This window comes from Dipodomys spectabilis, unplaced genomic scaffold (assembly GCF_019054845.1).
Source record: "Dipodomys spectabilis isolate Male_0828 unplaced genomic scaffold, ASM1905484v1 ptg000254l, whole genome shotgun sequence".
Classification (NCBI taxonomy): Eukaryota; Metazoa; Chordata; class Mammalia; order Rodentia; family Heteromyidae; genus Dipodomys; species Dipodomys spectabilis.
The window spans coordinates 2,243,237-2,261,647 of record NW_024870931.1 but is presented as its reverse complement, the minus strand read 5'-3'; the positions used below and the strand labels follow the sequence as shown (position 1 = coordinate 2,261,647).

Sequence of the window (18,411 nt, the reverse complement as noted above, 5' to 3'; positions counted from 1 at the left end):
GTTAAGTTAATTCCTAGGTATTTTATTTTTTTGTGGGGCTATTACAAATGGAGTTGCTTTCCTAATTTCAACCCCACTTTTCTAACATTTGTTACCTTTCCTCCTTTTGGTGCTGGGGACTGAACAGAGAGTCTTGTGCATGCCAGGGATGTACTCTACCATTGAGTTTCATCTTCACCCAGAGCTTTGGTTATCATACTAGTCAAGGACTCTATTAAGTATTTGATACTGTTACCAAGGTACATGAGAATAAGTGAGATGCTGCACTTAGCATTTGGACAAAATAATCACCCTGTCTATAGGAGTCACCTCAATGTTGGCTTGTGTGGCAATTAGTGCAGAGCTCTGGCTAGGAGGAAACAAAAGCCATGCCTGAGAAATATATGGTGATCTACTGATAAAATTATCAACAAGAGTTTTCTGAGGGGTGAGGCAAGAGTCATTAATTGTGAAACAAAACTACTTCATCAAGAGTGTAAAGTAATAATCCAAAGCCACCAGAAAAGGCTCATAAATAAGTACTTAAGAGAAAACAAAAATATTCTTAGTCAAATACTGGTAGATATGCTAGGTGGGGCCTCCATCACAGCTTGGCCTCAGTCCTTAACCCACTGAGGAGTGAGAGTGCCTTGGCCAGACCTGCCTTCAGTTCTGACCCAGCAGCCTTATTGGATTTGGAGATCATCCAACCTGATCAGTTCCAGAACTAGAGATCCAGGAATGTCAATTTGCTGGCCAACACCTACTCCCTAGGACTCCCACATTGGAAGCTATTTGCACTTTGATATGCCTTGGGGCAAGGACAGAAAACATCCTGCTTCTAGTCACAGATCACCCCCTGGGGAAGTTTACTTTCTAATGAGTGATATCAGCTTGGCTTAAAGATCTATACCCCACTCATCTCCACCCTACTCCAACCTCAGGCCTGGTAGAGGAAAGCTTAGGGAACTTACTATTTCCCAACTTTACTAGCAGCAAGGAACTTGCACCTCACCCAGTGGTATCTTTTTCTTAGAGCTTTCTAAAAGTTGCTGGATTCCCATAGGTCCTGTTTCTGAATAAAAAGTGGATTACAGGTTATTGGTGGCCATGGAGGAATGCCTGGCACAGACAACCTACCTGAAGCCTCACTGCAAGAGGAGTGAAAGATTCTTGCAAAAAGAACCCTTGACTGATTTGGCCTCCAGTGAAAACAGAAGTGTTCGACCTCTTCCTGGCCATTGTAGGTTCTAAGCAATTGAGATTTCTATCTTACTCATGTAAAGTAACCATACCCAACAGGCTAGCTCCATGCATCCCTTTTGTCCTTACAACTCCCCGTGGGCCTCAGATAGCTTTGAATGCTGGAAAAGTGAGTATGAGAATGGGTCATTGGGCCATGTCTCCCCTTCTCTCCTTCACTTGGAAGGAGAGAATCAAGCAGTTCTTGATACACTATGGGGCTGGTCAGCTTTTCACTCCCTCAAACAGCTAGACTCACTTCTGTCCTTAATGTTGCCAGATGCCTTGAGAAACTACCCTGGCAACCAAGATCTTGCACTCATCCTGTGAGTTCTACTTCACTGTAAACTGAACTGTAAGCACAGGGATCAGGGTTCCTGCTACTGTTTCTGGGGAATGTGACTGCAATCCCTCTGATGGGGCATGAGGCAAGAACCTACCATTGTGTGAAGGAGAAGTAGATCTGTAATGGCCAGTATTCATAACTGCCTTTTGTGGTTCCATTCCCAAAGAGGAATGTGTAATGGGTGGCAGGTATAGCCAGTTCTGTGTCAGAATAAAGGAGGAAGAGGCCCTGCTACCTCAGTGCCCAGACAAGCCTTGAACGTCAATCATTTCAGTACTACAAACATCAAATTGGTACTAGGAAAATTGTAACATCTAGATTTGGTTTTCTTTCTCTTCAACCTGCTTTTTTGCTACCGGCATGCTATTGAGAGATTGCTAACTTTAAAACTGGGCCAGGGAAAATAAAAAATATTGGCATTTGTCATCCTCCTCTTCAAAATAGCAGGAACACCATGAATTTGAAACTCCTCTTGAGCACCAGTCCTATATTGCTAAGATTAAATCCTGCTGGCCAACTTTATATTTCAAATACATTGAAAGAATAAAAGGGATTCTTAAGAAGAATAAGGACTAAGAGTATAAAATGTATACTTCTTTATTTATATAAATAAGGCTTTCATACAATCATATTTAAAAGTAATCTGTATTTTTACATTCACCACCCGTGAGTTCCTGACAGGAAAGGCTGTGCATAATGATACACAGCAAGAATCCCACTGCAGGACAACAGGAGCTCAGGAAAGCACCATTAATTTGAGAAGTAGGCAGGCTCTGACACTCCTGTTGCACTGCTAGCAATGGGAAGTCTTAAACTAGTTCCTCCACCAAGTCTTCTTCAAATTCCCCTTGTTCATCAGCAGTAGCATCTTGGCACTGCTGGTACTCGGACACCAGGTCATTGATATTGCTCTCAGCTTCAGTGAACTCCATTTCATCTATGCCCTTACCTATGTACCAGTGCAAGAATGCATTGCACTGGAACATGGCACTGAACTGCTCTGAGATGCACTTGAAGGGATCCTAGATGGCCATGTTGTTGCCGATGAAGGTGGCCGACATCGTGAGTCCATGTGGAGTGGGGGGAGGGAAGGGGCGATGTCATACACAGCCGTCTTCACATTGTTGGGGATCCAGTCTCCAACGTAGCTGCTGTTCTTGTTCTGCACGTTCAGCATCTGCTCATCCACCTCTTCATGGACATGCAGCCTTGGAAGATGGCAGCCGCTGTCAGGTAGCAGCCATGGTGGAGATCACAGGTGACCATCAAGTTCTTAGCGTCAAATATCTGCTGGGTGAAGCTCGGGCACTGAGAGAGCATGGTACTGCTGGCTGGCACGGCTGGTCAGGGGCACAAAGCCAGGCATGAAGAAGTGCAGGCGGGAAAGAGCATCAGATTCAAGGCCAGCTTGTGCAGGTCTGCATTCAGCTGGCCAGGGAAGCACAGGCAGGTGGTAACCCCGCTGTTGGTGGCTGACACCAGGTGGTTCAGGTCGCCAGAGTTGGGCATGTGCAGCTTCAAGTTACAGAAGCAGATGTTGTACAGGACCTCGTTGTCGATGCAGAAAGTTTCATCTGTATTTTCCACCAGCTGGTGGACAGAGAAGATCGTGTTGTAGGGCTCCAGCACTGTGTTTGACACCTTCAGGGAGGGCATGACACTGAAGGTGTTCATGATGCGGTTTGGGTACCCTTCTTGAATATTGTTGAGAATCAGGTTGCCCATACTTGACCTGGTGCCACCTCCCAAGGAATGGGCCAGCTAGAAACCCTGTAGACAGTCACACCTTTCTGACTTCCGCCTCACCACATCCAGTACCGGCTCCACCAGCTTGGCTTCCTCTGTGTAGTAGCCCTTGGCCCAGTTATTGGCTGCCCCGCTCTGGCCTATCAGACATGATGAGACACACACTCCAAGAATATTTACTGTGACATTTGTATTGTGAAGACAATAGGACTCTTCTGAGCCAACCTTTGCTTTTACTGTAGATAACTTTGGTGAAATAAAGGAAATGTTTTCAGTGTATCTGGGACCCTACAAATCACCCAGGTTCTAAAGAAATAAAGACAATGTGGAGGAAGATACATTTTAACCCAAATCAACTACTTGTAGAAATGAAGAACAGAGCCTGCCTCAATACTGGAAATGTAGTTATTTTCACAGGAGGGACAGGAGCACAGTGTGATCATAGGAAAGCTAAGCTGCAAGCACTTGTCTGCACCTTGCTCACACATAGCTGTGCTTTGATTTCTGGTGTCCTGAAGTAGTTCTCTGTTATTGCCGGGCCTTTGAAATGACCAGCAGAGCTGAAACCTTGTTGGAGGCTTTCCCTGATTGCTGATCTTTCCCTTTAGAGGCTACTATGTCATAGAGTGCTTGAAGAGTGGCACTGATCTGAGCTGTCTGAGTGGCCAGGGGCATGACTCCAGTGGACTGGAATAGGTGGGTTAGCTGAGGACAATATCTAGGTGTATAAAGGCTCAGCCCAGCACTGGAGTGCCTGGATGTTAGGACCCATAGACCATGATGACATACCAAATATGAAGTTGTCTGGCCTGAAGCTCTGGCCAACTGGTCCTGATCTCACTGAGTCTAAGGTTCCAGGCTCTAGGTCCACCATGGTGGCCCGAGGAACATATTTTTTGCCTGTGGGGACAAGAGTTGATGTAGGCCTATAATTGACAAGAAACTTAGGGGCAGAGCTTATGATTTTAAGTGACTCTCAGCATTCATTACAGAAATTACAGCATTTGAGACATAGAAACAGAAAAGATTGGTTCAGCCATTGAGGGATTTTTTGAAGAGGGATTAGCAGTGGTTCTCTCACTTCAGCCCTCCCTTCTTTTCAGGCCTCCTGGTCACTTCCGCCTTTTGCACACCATCCCATCCCTGCCAATCCTCCGGGGCTAGTCAGTCTTTACTGATGCTGTCAATATAAGCTAGCTTATGTGGATTCAGAACAGGCAGAAGAAAGTAGAAATGCATTTGGAGTGTGGATGGAAAATGCCACTCAACTGTGACTACCCTTTTTGCCCCTTGGTCAATGAGACAGTCATGAGACAATCAAATTGCTTCAGCTTTCTTGTCATCAAGAGGTGATTCAAACTTATCCATTCTCTTTCTCGACACTGTCTCTTAAATTACAGAGGAACAATATGGTAATCTTGCTTCACAAAAAATGGAAAAGACAACATTGAAGGAAGAGCTCCTTGCTTCATGATGAGTGTTGGGCTGTTAAGAGCCAGTTGTCATTGTTGGAGTTTTTAAAGTTACTCACCCATAAACCCTTACAGGTGTCTTCCTTGTCAAGGTAATTCAAGTCATTGATTGATATTACCCTTTAAAACTTCCATGGAGATGTTGAATATTTTTGTGATTACCATCTTGTTGTGAGATGAAATCCATTTCTGACTTAGTAAGGAATAGACTTGAGAATTCTGATAATTCTCTTAGAACTTCAATTCTGAAGGAAGCTAAATAAATCTTGACAGGATAAGAACAAATATATGTGAATTAATCCTTCCTCTTCATCCCTTTTCCTTCCCCAGTACTGTTAATTGGGCCACTGGCTCCTCTTCTCCAGTCCGCAAGTTCCAAATGCCTCAGGCCTTATTCCTTCTCCACCTCCTCGCATGTTTCTCGTCTCCATTCCTGCCAGTTTTCATCTTCAGGTTCACCTTTAATTCACCTGCTATTGTCTCTGCACATGCCAACACTGTACATTCCGCCAAATGTGGCTTGTCAAGGGAAATAATTATACACTATTTTCTTCTCATATACTTGTACTGTACTCTATAGTAAAACCACTGGCTACATAGCATGTACCTGTTAATAAGTATGATGTCATGTAGAGACACTTGAATGTGTGTGGCAGATTATTTGTAGGTTCTATACAAATACTATTTTATATAAAGAACTTGAGTGTGTGAAGATGTTGTTATTGGTGGGGGTCCTCGAGCCCATTCCATGAGGATACTGAGGGGTGATTGAATTTTAAGTAATGGTGCTGTTTTCATACTTCCTTTAAATGAATTTATTAAAAGACTACTTTTTCAGCCCTTTGTTTATGGATCACATCTGTAATCCTAGCTAATCATGAGGCTGAGATCTGAGGATCATGGTTCAGTGTTAGCCCAGAAGGGAAGGAAAGTTCTTGGAACTCCTATTTCCAATTAACCACACACACACACACACACACACACACACACACACACACAACACACAACACAAAGCTCAAAGAGAAGCTCTATCAATTGAGCCACTAGTAGACTTCCATGTGAACAGTGACCTGATTGAGCCTCACAGGTGTCTGCTGGACCAGACATCCATTAAAAGGGCTAAAGGATGCAGATATCTCATACAGGCTGTGTGACATCTCTGATTGGGTCTGGGATGGATATGGCCACAGACTGACCTATGACCTTGAGAGTCACATAGCTCTCTCCTACAGACAATAAAACCCTGTACAAAGCATCCCAGTAAGTACCTTCCCTTAGGACCCCTCCTGTCTAGCAAGACATTTGATATTCTCTTCTTCAATATATCATTGCTGTTTTATTCTTCCCTCTGTATCCATGAACTCATTCTTTGAGATCATAGAGACAAAAGATGTGATTCAGTTATTAGGTTTTCAGTATCAACATGATGGCCTGCTTCAAAACAGACCTTTTTTTCTACTTCCTGGGCACCAAAGCTGGTGGATCCTGAATGCTTTTATCTTGAGCCCTTTTTGTGTTGCCACCAAACCTGTGCTAGAGTATCATCAGTGCCCAAGGGACACACCGGGAATGCGTTTGTTTCAATCACACATGGTATACCTAGGTGTTGAGTCTGCAAACATGATGGGTACTCACAGATGTGTGACTTAGTGATGTCAGCCACTCAGCACAAGGTTTCCCTGGACCAGAGTCTCATCCCCATGCATTGAGTAGATGATAGGTGAAACCTTTGTTTCTCATACACAGATTATATCCTGATTGTTCCTAGTAAATGAATTCCATAGACCACAGGGGAAACAAGCTGAATCCTTCTTTTAGTCATTTCTTCCCTAACACTGACACATCTGCTCCTTGAAGACACCATGGACACATACCTCCCAGTAGAGGCTTTCCAAGACCCTACTCCACCATGTCACCCACCCACTTCAGATCTGTTAGCAGCCACTTTCCTCTAATAAACACATCCCTCACGTCCAGCCTCCCCTATGAAAGTCTTCACTGTTGGGTTTTTATCCTAATGTAGGGGTCACATGCTTAACTATCAAGGTCATGGTTATTTGATATCTTTTGGGTCTACACACAGGACTGCACAGGGCCATATTGATCCAATGTCTATGGCTCTGTACACAAGACTGCTCAGTGCCATGGTGATGGGATGTATAGTGTCTGCATATGGGACTGCTCAGTACTATAGTGAATGATGCAGAATATCCATAGAAGGGTACCATTTTCCCATTGAGATTTTCAGCTTTCATTACTTGTGCATAGCTGGTGTTTCACACAGCACTCTAAAATCTATGGGAATTTAGGAAAGAGCCTCTTTATCATGAGTTAGCAGAGAATGGAAGAAAATACAATACTCAGCTGTGATGGTGGTGGCTCTAGCTGGTATTTCTTGATACTCAGCAGACTATGATCTGAGGATCTAAGTTCAAGGCCAGTCCAGGCAAGAAAATTCAGTGAGATTCTTATCCCTAATTAACCACCAAAAATCCCGAAGTAGAGCTATGACTGAAGTGGTAGAGCACTAATCTTCAGCAAAAAAAAAAAAAAAAAAAAAAAATCCAAGTCAACGTTTAGGCATTAATTTAAGCCTTAGGACCAACACACACACACACACACACACACACACACACACACACACACACACACACACACACACAGAGACACACACACAATGATTTGTCCAGCACTGGTGGCTCACACACCTGTAATCCTAGCTATTTAGGACGCTGAGGTCTGAACTTCAGAGTTTCAATCCAGCCCAGGTAGAAAAGTTTGAGACTTATCTCCAATTAACCACCAGAAAACCAGAAGTGGTCCTGTGGCTCAAAGTGGAAAAGCACTAGCCACGAGGGACAGTGTCTAGGTCCTGAGTTCAAGCCTTTCGACTGACAAGAAAAATAAAATGTAACACCTGGATCAGGTACTTTGTCTCCTTTGTTTGAGGAAAGAGTCTACAGACAAAAAGGAAGAGGTAAGACAGCATAACTTTATTGAAGGAAAAGACCATCAGAACCCTTGCTAGACAGGACAGGCCCATGGGAGGGAAGGCACTAGTTGATGTGGGTTATGTAAGTATTAATGAGGTGTCTTTAGGAATGAACTATATGTCTCTCAAGACCATTGGACAGTCTGCAGGTCATATCACTCCCCAGGCCTACTCTGAAGCTCCACAAAGCCAACCCAAGATCTTTATGCATTCTTTAGTCCTTCTGAGTAGGTTATAATTTTGGTACCTACCTCTGGGGTATAGTCACCTCATCACAGTGTTTATTGTTCCAGGGGAGATGGGCCATGATATGATGTCAAGGAGCCTGCACACAGGACGGCCCAAGGCCAAAGTAAAAGACAACTTCTCTGGGAGAGAGACTTTGCCTCCATTGCACAGACATGCTCTTTTTATGCTCTGATAACTCTGGGCGGTTTTTCCATGTTTTCTCATTTTTTTCTCCAGTGCTTTAGATGGAACCCAGGACATCATGCATGTAAGGCAAGCACTCTCCCATTGCAATTATATTTCTTTCCTTGGATTTGTTTTTAAATGAGCAGTAGATATCATCTTTGTGTATAGGAAAATAGTTATCAAATATCTCCATTTTAAAGGTTTCAGCTCATGAAGTATCACAGTATTTTTTATAATCTAAAATAGAGATATTCTGCCTTGGAGATGTCCAGAGGCCTCAGCCATAAAAAACGCCTGGGATAACTGCTGTGCAATTGGCAATGCCAAGCTGGAGCCTTTCCCTTTTGCCCCAGCTTGCTGTTGCACCAGTGCTCCTTTCACCAGAAATGCTCATTTTCTCCATTTCTGCTCTTTGACACTTACATAGAGGAGTCAGCTCCAGCCCTCTGAGAACTCTCTATGGGGGTGCGGAGTGCGGATTCTAGTATGGAAGAGGGCTTCTCTTCCTCCTCCATCTTTTGTGCTGGTCTTGGGCTTGATCTCAGGGACTGGCTCAGTCAGTTTTTCTGTTTGTTTATTTTTTCTTGTTTGTTTGATTTTTAGTCAAGAGCAGAACTTAGGCCACAGTTTCACTTCCAGATATTTGGGCTCCTAATTAGTGATGAGTCTCATGAACTTCCCTACACAGGCTGGCTTTGAACCTCATTCCTCAGATGTTTGCCTCATGAATAACGTGGATTATAAGCATGAGCCACAAGCACCTGGCAGAGACAGGGGTCTTCTTTCAGACATACTGGCTAAACAGTGCAAAGATAAAGAGGGGTAGCCTCTTTGTTTCAGCTGACCCCATCTTTTTCCATCACATCCAGCGTCAGGCCTGTACCACTCATGGAGAAGAGCTTGGTGCTTCTTCATGCCTGATCTGAATTAATTCATTGATCATACTAATAATGAATAAAAATATTTCATGATTATGTTTGTCTTCTCACCAACAGCAACGGATCTAGAAATCAAGAATCATTTATACCTTAACTTTCCAACTCCAGAATGTAGAAAATTACTCACGTTGCATATGCCTTTCTTTACTAAGTGAATTAGATCAGAGTAGCCTTCACATGTGCTTCTCACCCAGTGGAGATGATAACAAGGTAGCAAGGTGTTGGGCAGTCTTGTATAGAAATTGGGCAAGGACCATAAAAACAAACACATTTTGACTTTGAAAGGCTGGAACAAAATCTACAAAGCAAACGATCCCCATAAACAGGCAGGAGTTGCGATACTAATATCAGATAAAACAGACTGCAAATTAAAATTAGTTAGAAGAGATAAAGAAGGTCGCTACACACTAATGAAGGGATCTCTCCTTCAGGAGGATAGTACAATTGTAAATAGTTATTCGCCAAACAACGGAACACCCAAATTTATCCGAGAAACACTCCTTTCTCTCAAATCTCATATAGATCTAGAGACATTAATTGTTGGGGACTGTAACACTCCACTATCGCCACTAGATAGATCAACTCAGCAAAAACTCAACATAGAAACCGCAGACCTAAGCAACTGCATAGATCAACTAGATTTAACAGACATCTACCGAATATTTCACCTAGCAGCATCAGAATACACGTTTTTCTCAGCAGCACATGGAACATTTTCCAAAATAGACAACATTTTAGATCGCAAAGCAAATTTGTCCAAATTCAGAAACATTGAAATTAGACCTTGCATTCTCTGAGACCACAAGGGAATAAAATTAGAACTCAACACCAAAGAAAGTCCTGTAACATATGGAGGCTGAACAACACACTGTTGAACCACCAGTGGGTCATGGAAGGGATTAGAATGATATTCAACAAAAATGAGCACACAAACTACCAGCTTCTCTGGGACACAGCAAAGACAGTACTCAGAGGCAAGTTTATAGCTCTGAGTTCCTACATCAACAAATTGGAGAGAGCTGAAACCAACAATTTAATGAGACAGCTGAGCCTCCTTGAAAAAGAGCAGCAAGATAAACCCAATCCAGTAGACGGAAAGAAATAAAGAAAGTTAAATCAGAAATAAATGAATTAGAATCCAAAAAAATCATAGAAAGAATCAACAAAACAAAGAGTTGGTTCTTCAAAAACATTAACAAAATTGACAGACCCTTAGCAAATCTTATCAGAAAAAGAAGAGAACACACCTAAATAAATAAACTCAGAGATGAGAATGGTAACATCACCACCGAAACAACCAAGATTCAGAATATTGTAAGGGAATATTTCTCAAAACTTTATGCTTATAAGTTTGAGAACTTGCCAAAAATGGACCTTTTCCTAGCAAATATCGACATGCAGAGACTAAACCAAGATGAGTTAAACCATCTTAACAGGCCCATATCAAGAATTGAAATAGTAACAGCAATCAGAGAACTCCCTTCTGCTGTTTTACAGTGGAATTCTACAAGGCCTTCAAAGCAGAACTCACACGAATACTCATTCAACACTTCAATGAAATTAAAGAGAAGGTTCACTACCGAATTCATTCTATGAAGCTATAATAACCCTCATTCCAAATCCCGGCAGGAACTAATCAAACAAAGAACTATAGACCCATATCTTTGATGAACATTGATGCCAAACTTCTCAACAAAATTTTGGCAAATCAGCTTCAACAATTCATCCAAAAACATCATACAGCACAATCAAACAGGATTCATTTCAGGGATGCAGTGCTGATTCAATATACACAAATCAATAAACATAATTCATCACATCAACAAAGGTAAGGATAAGAACCACATGTTTATCTCAATAGATGCAGAAAAAACATTTGACAAGATCCACCACCCCTTTATGATGAAGGTTCTGGAAAAATTAGGAATCCATGGAACATTCCTCAATACAATAAAGGCTGTATAAGACAAACTTACAGCCAGTATTATACTCAATTGTGAAAAACTGAAGCCATTTACTCTAAATTCAGGAAAGAGACAAGGATATTCACTCTCTCCTCTACTCTTCAATCTAGTATTAGAATGCTTAGTTACAGCAATAAGACAAGACGCAAACATAAAGTGGATCCTAATAGGGAAAAATGAAGTAAAACTCTGCCTCTTTGCAGATGAGGTGATCTTGTATTTTAAGAATCCCATGGACTCCACTCCCAAATTACTCATTGTGATTCAAAACTTTGGCAAAGTAGCAGGGTATAAAATTAACCCCCCAAAATCAATGGCTTTTCTATATGCCAACAATGAGAAAAGTGTGGCTAAAATCAAGAAAAAAAACTCCATTCAGAATAGCCCCACAAAAAATAAAATACCTAGGAATTAACTTAACCAAAGAAGTGAAGGACCTCTATGATGAAAACTTTAAAAACCTGAAAATGGAAATCAAAAGAGAACTTAGAAAGTGACAAATAACTCCTGGATTGGAAAGATCAACATCATGAAAATGGCAATACTTCCCAAGGCTATCTACAAATTCAATGTGATGCCTATCAAAATTCCAAACTCATTCTTCAAGGAAATAGAAGACACAATCTAAAAATTCATATGGAACAATAAAAGACCCCAAATAGCAAAAACGATCCTTAACAGAAAGAACACTGTTGGAGGAATAGCAATACCAATTTTCAAACTCTACTATAAAGCCACAGTAATCAAAAGAGCTTGGTATTGGCACAAGAACAGACCTCAGGACCAATGGAATAGAATTGAAAACCCAGAAATGAACCTACAGACCTATAGCCATTTAATCTTTGATAAAGAGCTAAAAAAAAATAGAATGGAAGAAAGACAGCCTCTTCAGTAAATGGTGTTGGCAAAATTGATTAACTACCTGTAGGAAACTAAAGCTAGATCCTTATATATCACCTTGCACCAGAATCAACTCCAAATGGATCAAAGATCTCAGAGTCAAAGCAGACACTGTGAAAACTTTGCAGGATGGAGTAGGAGAAACCCTAGGTCTCCTTGGCACAGGCCAAAATTTTCTTAATAGAGACCCAGAAACACAAGAAATCAAAGAAAAGTTGGACAAATGGGATTGCATGAAAGTGCATAGCTTCTGTATGGCAAAGGACATAACTCACAAGATTAATAGAAAGCCCACGGATTGGGAGAAGATGTTCACTATCCTTACAACAGACAAGGGTCTTATATCTAAAATATACCTGGAACTCAAAAAATTAAATCTCCCAACAACAAATCTTCAAAGAAACAACTGCCCAATAAATAAGTGGGCTAAAGAAGTAAAGAGAAACTTCTCTGAATAGGAAAGAAGAATGGCCAATAGACACGTGCTCGACCTCTCTAGCCATAAAAGTAATGCAAATCAAAACAATATTGATATACCACCTCACACCAGTTAGAATGTCTATAATCAAGAAATCCAATTACAACAGATGCTGGAGGGGATGTTGACAGAAGGGAACCTTACTGCATTGTTGGTGGGAGTGTAAACTTGTTCAACCACTTTGGAAAGCAGTATGGAGGTTGCTCAAAATACTCCACATAGAGCTCCCCTATGACCCGGCAATCCCACTTTTGGGCATTTACCCAAATGTTCACAATCAACAACACACTAAAGCTCCCAGCACAACTATGTTTACTGCAGCATTATTTACCATTGCTAAGATATGGAACCAACCCAGATCCCCCTTGGTAGATGAATGGTTCAAGAAAATGTGGTATATATACGCAATAGAATACTATGTCTCCATCAGAAAGAATGGCATTGCCCCATTTGTTAGGAATTGGAAAGACTTGGAAAAAATTATATTAAGTGAAGTAAGCCAGGCTCAAAGAATCATAGGTCCAATGGTTTCCCTTATTTGCAATAACTAGTATATGTCTGAGTCAACCAGAAAAGGTGAGATAAGTTGATGTTAGGGGAATGAACCCAAAGGTACGTATTCAGAGGTTTTGTTTTGGTTTTTTTTCCTTTCATGCAATTGTTTCTATCATATTTATAAGATTATTTCTATGTTGCTTTGTATGTCCCTCCCCCACAGTATAACCCATACTTTCACTGTTTTTGATGTTGGGATAATTTGTGGAGGAGAAGGGAAAAAACAAATCGTTTAACTAGGGATACAGGTGGACCCATTGCACCAATAAGATGTACAAGTTGTTATGTCGAAAAACGAACTTAACAACTTGGGGGAGGATCGGTTGGGGGGAGGGGAGTAGTATGGAAAGGGATGGGAAGGGGAAACAACGAGGAGTCAACAATGCTTGATAAGAAATGTACTCGTTATCTTGCCCATGTAATTGTAACTCCTCTGTATGGAATTCTCATAATAAAAAAAAAGTAAAAAAAATAAAATAAAATAAAATAAAAAGATATTGGCAAGGGTGGCTCGTCTGAAATCTGAGCTACTCAGGAGGACAAGATCTGAGGTTTGTGGTTTGAAGCCAGCCATAGCCAAAAACTCTTTGACACTTTTGTCTCCAGTTAACTAACAAAAACCCTTTTGTTGGTCATGGGGCTTGAAGTCTGACCCTAGGCACTGTCCCTCAGGTCTTCAGCTCAAGGCAAATGCTTTACCACTTGAGTCATAGCGCCACTTCTGGTTTTCTGGTGGTTTATTGGAGATAAGAGTCTCACGGATCGGGCACCGGTGGCTCATGCCTGTAATCCCATGGTTTCCCTTATTTGCAATATCTAGTATATGTATGAGTCAAGCGGAAAAGGTCAGATAATGTGATGTTAGGAAAATGAACCCTTAGATATGTATTTTAATGTTTTTTTTTCTTTCATGCATGTGTTTCTAACGCATTTATAAGATTATTTTTTGTTGCTTTGTATGTCCCTCCCCCACAGTATAACCCCGATTTCACTATATTTGATGTCAGTATATCTTGTGGAGGAGATTGGGAAAAACAAGTCATTTAAGGATTCAGGTGGACATGTTGCAACAATGAGAAATACAAGTTGTCATGTCAAAAACGAGCTTTACAACGTCGGTGGGGGGGAAAGGATTGAGTGGGGGGGAGGGGGAAGGCTGGGAAGGGATGTGAAGGGTAAACAAAGGATGAGGCTGCAATGCTTGGTAAGAAATGTATGCATTATCCTGGCCATGTAATTGTAACCCCTCTGTATAGTATGTTCACAAATAAAATAAAATAAAATAAAATTTAAAAAAAAAAAAAGAGTCTCACGGACCGGGCACCGGTGGCTCATGCCTGTAATCCTAGCTACTCAGGATGCTGAGATCTGTGGAACTTGGTTTAAAGCCAGCCCAGGCAGGAAAGTCCGTGAGACTCTTATCTCCAATAAACCACTAGAAAACCAGAAGTGGTGCTGTGGCTTAAGCGGTAGAGTGCTCACCTTGAGCTGAAGAGCTTAGGGATAGCTCCCAGGCCCAGAGTTCAAGCCCCACGACGGAACAACAACAACAAAAAAGAGTCTCATGGACTTTTCTGCCTAGGCTGGTTTTGAACTGTGATCCTCAGATTCAGCCTCTTGAGTAGCTAAGATTGCAGCCATGAGCCACTGGCACCCAGCTATGCCAGTGTTTTTAATGATCTCCTTCCCTCCTGAGTTCTGCTTGAGAATGTGGCTTCTGCCTTTTGACAGTGGCTACCGGTGGTGCTAGCTCTGGTCAAATCCAGGCAGGAATTTCTGAAGCTTCTCTGACCCTGTGTACCCAGGCACCCTCACCACCAGCCCTCGCTGCCAACAAGAATGAGTAATGAACAATCACATGAAAATTCCATGCTTAGTGACCTTTTTCCCTAAACAGCATTTTTAAAAGAAACGTTTGGTAACACAATGAAGAGACAAAGGTCAAGGGGGGAACCAATACAACAACAATATAAACAAAACAATATGTTGAAAATGATCTGTACAACTTGGGGCTGGGTGATGGGGGTAGAGAAAGCAGGAGAAAATTGAGGGATGGGGTAACAAGTTTGTCAAGAAATGTACTTATTATCTTATGTAACATTAAACTGTCTGTACATCATCTTGACAATAAAAATAAATAAATAAAAATGTATAAATAAAAGGAAAATTTCTGCATAGCAGACTGGGAGTGAAAAGTCACGTTTACGAAAGCACTGTCAAACAAGAATAGTTTCTTAGGTTAGTGAAGGAAAAGATGATGTCATATTCATTTTTATATTACTCAGCCTCAGAAGACAATGAGCACATAATTAAACATACATTTTATGCGAGGCACTATTGTCTCATGGATACAATTCTAGCTACTCAGGAAGCTGACATCTGAGGACCAACGTTCAAAGTCAGCCTAGGCTGACAAGTTTTCAAGACTGTTATCTCCAATTAACTAGCAAAAGTAATGATACTAGAGGCATAACTATATGGCATAGCACCAGCCACAAGCCAAAACAAAATAAAACAAAGAACCCCAGTAAGAATGAGAGATCCATTTTTCAAGACCTAATAGTGGGACACACACACACACACACACACACACACACACACACACACACACACACACACACACACACACACACACACAGGTAAGCCAGAGACTAACTTGTAGGTATGCTAGGAACTACTTCCCGGGAGATCTCTCCCAACCCTGAGCAAAGGACAGGCTCGCTGAGAAGATCTTCTCTTCCCCTGGCAAGTCCCACATATGCACAGCCCTCTGTCCTCCAATTAAATCACTTTATTTTGTGTTTGCTGTTATGTGGTCTTGAACTCAGGACATTTTACTGTGATGTACCTTATTCACCTTTTCAGTGCTTACTTGGAAATAAGAGTCTCATAATCTTTCTTCCTAAGACTGGCTTTCAATCTCTTTAGATCTCAGACTTAGTACCTAGGGTTACAGGTGTGAGAATGAGTGCATGACCTCTAAACTATTTTTAAGCCTTAAATTTCTATTTTTTGTGCATTCATGGTCCCCCCTCTTCTTTTCAATGGCAGTCTCTGTGGTCTTCTGACTGATTTCCTTTGGCATTCAGTGATATCAGTAACCAGATCTCTGATGGTGGGACAAATCTCATCGTTTGATAGACATACATGGAAAAAGTTGGGGCTTGAAATTTTTTCCCCAGGTAACAGGAGATTAAAAACTTGGTGAGGATAGGAGTAGAGAGGCGGTCGTTAGGATTCTAAGGTGTATTAGTTAATATTGTTTAAATAGAAATTAGGATATACTTACATAATTTTTCCAATTTTTAATGCTACTCATTAAAATCATATTCATTATGGTTCGGACCTGGAATGTCTCCAAAAAGGATAGTCATCCATTGTAGCGATTAATGTTCAGAGATGCAGCTTCAGTGAAGTAATTGCATTTGAGTGCTCTGTCCTCATCAGTAAGTCAACCCATTGTTAAGTTCCTAATTTGGTAGACTTTTAAAGCGATGGAATCATTGAAGGTTAAAAGACCTAGTTGAAAGACCTGGGGTTTTAAAAGTGATACCCTTTCCTGGCCTGTTCCTCTCATTTATCCTCATGCTCTGTTTGCTTCCTATTTGGTCCATGAGCTGAGTAGTTTTTTCTTAACACATGCTTCCACCACAATGTGGCAGACTCTCTGGAATCTTCCCAGATTCATCAAAGGACAAAGCTGCCCTTGACTGTGTTTACCACAACGATAAAAATAGGTAAATCTGTCATTTTTGGAAGTTAATTGCTTTTAATTAGAACAGTGATTCTCAGAGTATGGCTCAAACCTACATCATCAGCACTGAAGAATTGTCAGAACTGTCCGGTTTTTTGCCTTTTATTATTTTTTGGTAGTTCTGAGGTTTGAATGAAGGGTTTTACACCTTGTAGTTAGTCACTCTAGCAATTTGAGCCATGCCTTTTAAACTTTAGTTATTTTTCCTATAAGGTTCCATGGTTACAACCCCAAGGCAAGCCTCAAACCATTATCGTATTATCTATCTTTCTGAGTTGTTGGATTTACAGGTGGGTTTGATCCTGAGATAGGATCTTGATAATATTTTTTCTGAGTTTGCCTTGCTTCCTAAGTAGCTGAGATTATTGGCTAATGCAAACCCAAATTGTTGGCTGTCCTTTTCCGTTGCCCCAGATAAGCTAATTAGAGAAGAAGGGTAAGGGTGAACCTCTTCAAGTGATTTTGGGGAAATGTAAATTAAATGTAGATTGGATTTGCAGGAACTGTGTAGAGGAATGCTTTAGTAGAAATTTAAAAAAAAATATTCTAAGGATGATAAAGGCTGATTTTTGAAGAGATATGAGTGATGGAAAAACATGTTTATCACACTTTAATTTGTTATCTGTCCCTTCACAAACATGTGACATCCAAAGCTGGCAAAACTATGTCCATATTGCCAAACATAGCTAACATCCTGTCCACACACAGCCAGCAGGCAGCAGATATCCATTATTAAGTTAACATGCATAATTGAATAATAGTAGAATAATAAACTATTATTTCAGTCTTTATTAGAAAGACAGTCAGCAATGTAGGCCCATATATTTCAAGCATTTGTGTGTCTTAAATCATTTAAATAAGGATACAATTGGACTCATTGCAACAATGAGATGTACAAGTCGTTATGTCGAAAACGAACTTTACAACTGTGATGGGGGAGGAGGATTAGGTGGCGGGGTGTGGAGAGGATGGGAAGGGGAAACAAAGGGGGAGGCTACAATGCTTGATAAGAAATGTGCTCATTATCTTGCCCATCTAATTGTAACCCCTCTGTATAGTATTTTCACAATAAAAAAGTCTACAAAATATCTGGGTTCAAGTTTTAATTAATTAACTTTAATTTTTGTGCCTTTCCTGGGCTTGAATTCAGGGCCTAGACAATGTCCTCATACATTTTTGCTCAAGATTTGTGCCCTACTGCTTCAGACATGGCTCCACCTCTGGTTTGTTGATGGTTCATTTGAGTTAAGAGTATTACAGACTTTCCTACGCAGACTGGCTATACATATGATCCTCAGATCTTAGTCTCCTGAGTAGCTGGGATTTATGAATATATCATCAGTATCCTAAAAGCTTTTATTATAGAGATCTTAACACGTTCATTTATATGCAGAAATAGAACAAATCATTATTCTCCTTAAAAGTTTTGGTTGCATATTCTAATTATAGTATGTGCATTAATTTTGTTGCTGTCATTAAAAACCACTACAACTTCGGGGATTTAATTGATTAAATTTTGTATATCAAAGTGACATATAAGCTTGGTACTGGTGGTTCGCACCTGTAATCCTTGATACTCAGAAAAGTGAAATCTGAGGATCATAGATAAAACCAGCCCTATCAGGACAGTC

The 18,411-nt window shown here is 40.9% G+C and overlaps 1 pseudogene; it reads right to left on the bottom strand.

Moving 5' to 3' along the window:
- Positions 1 to 2,376: 2,376 nt before the first annotated feature.
- Positions 2,377 to 18,411, bottom strand: part of LOC122124920 — a 313,048-nt pseudogene continuing 297,013 nt past the window's right edge.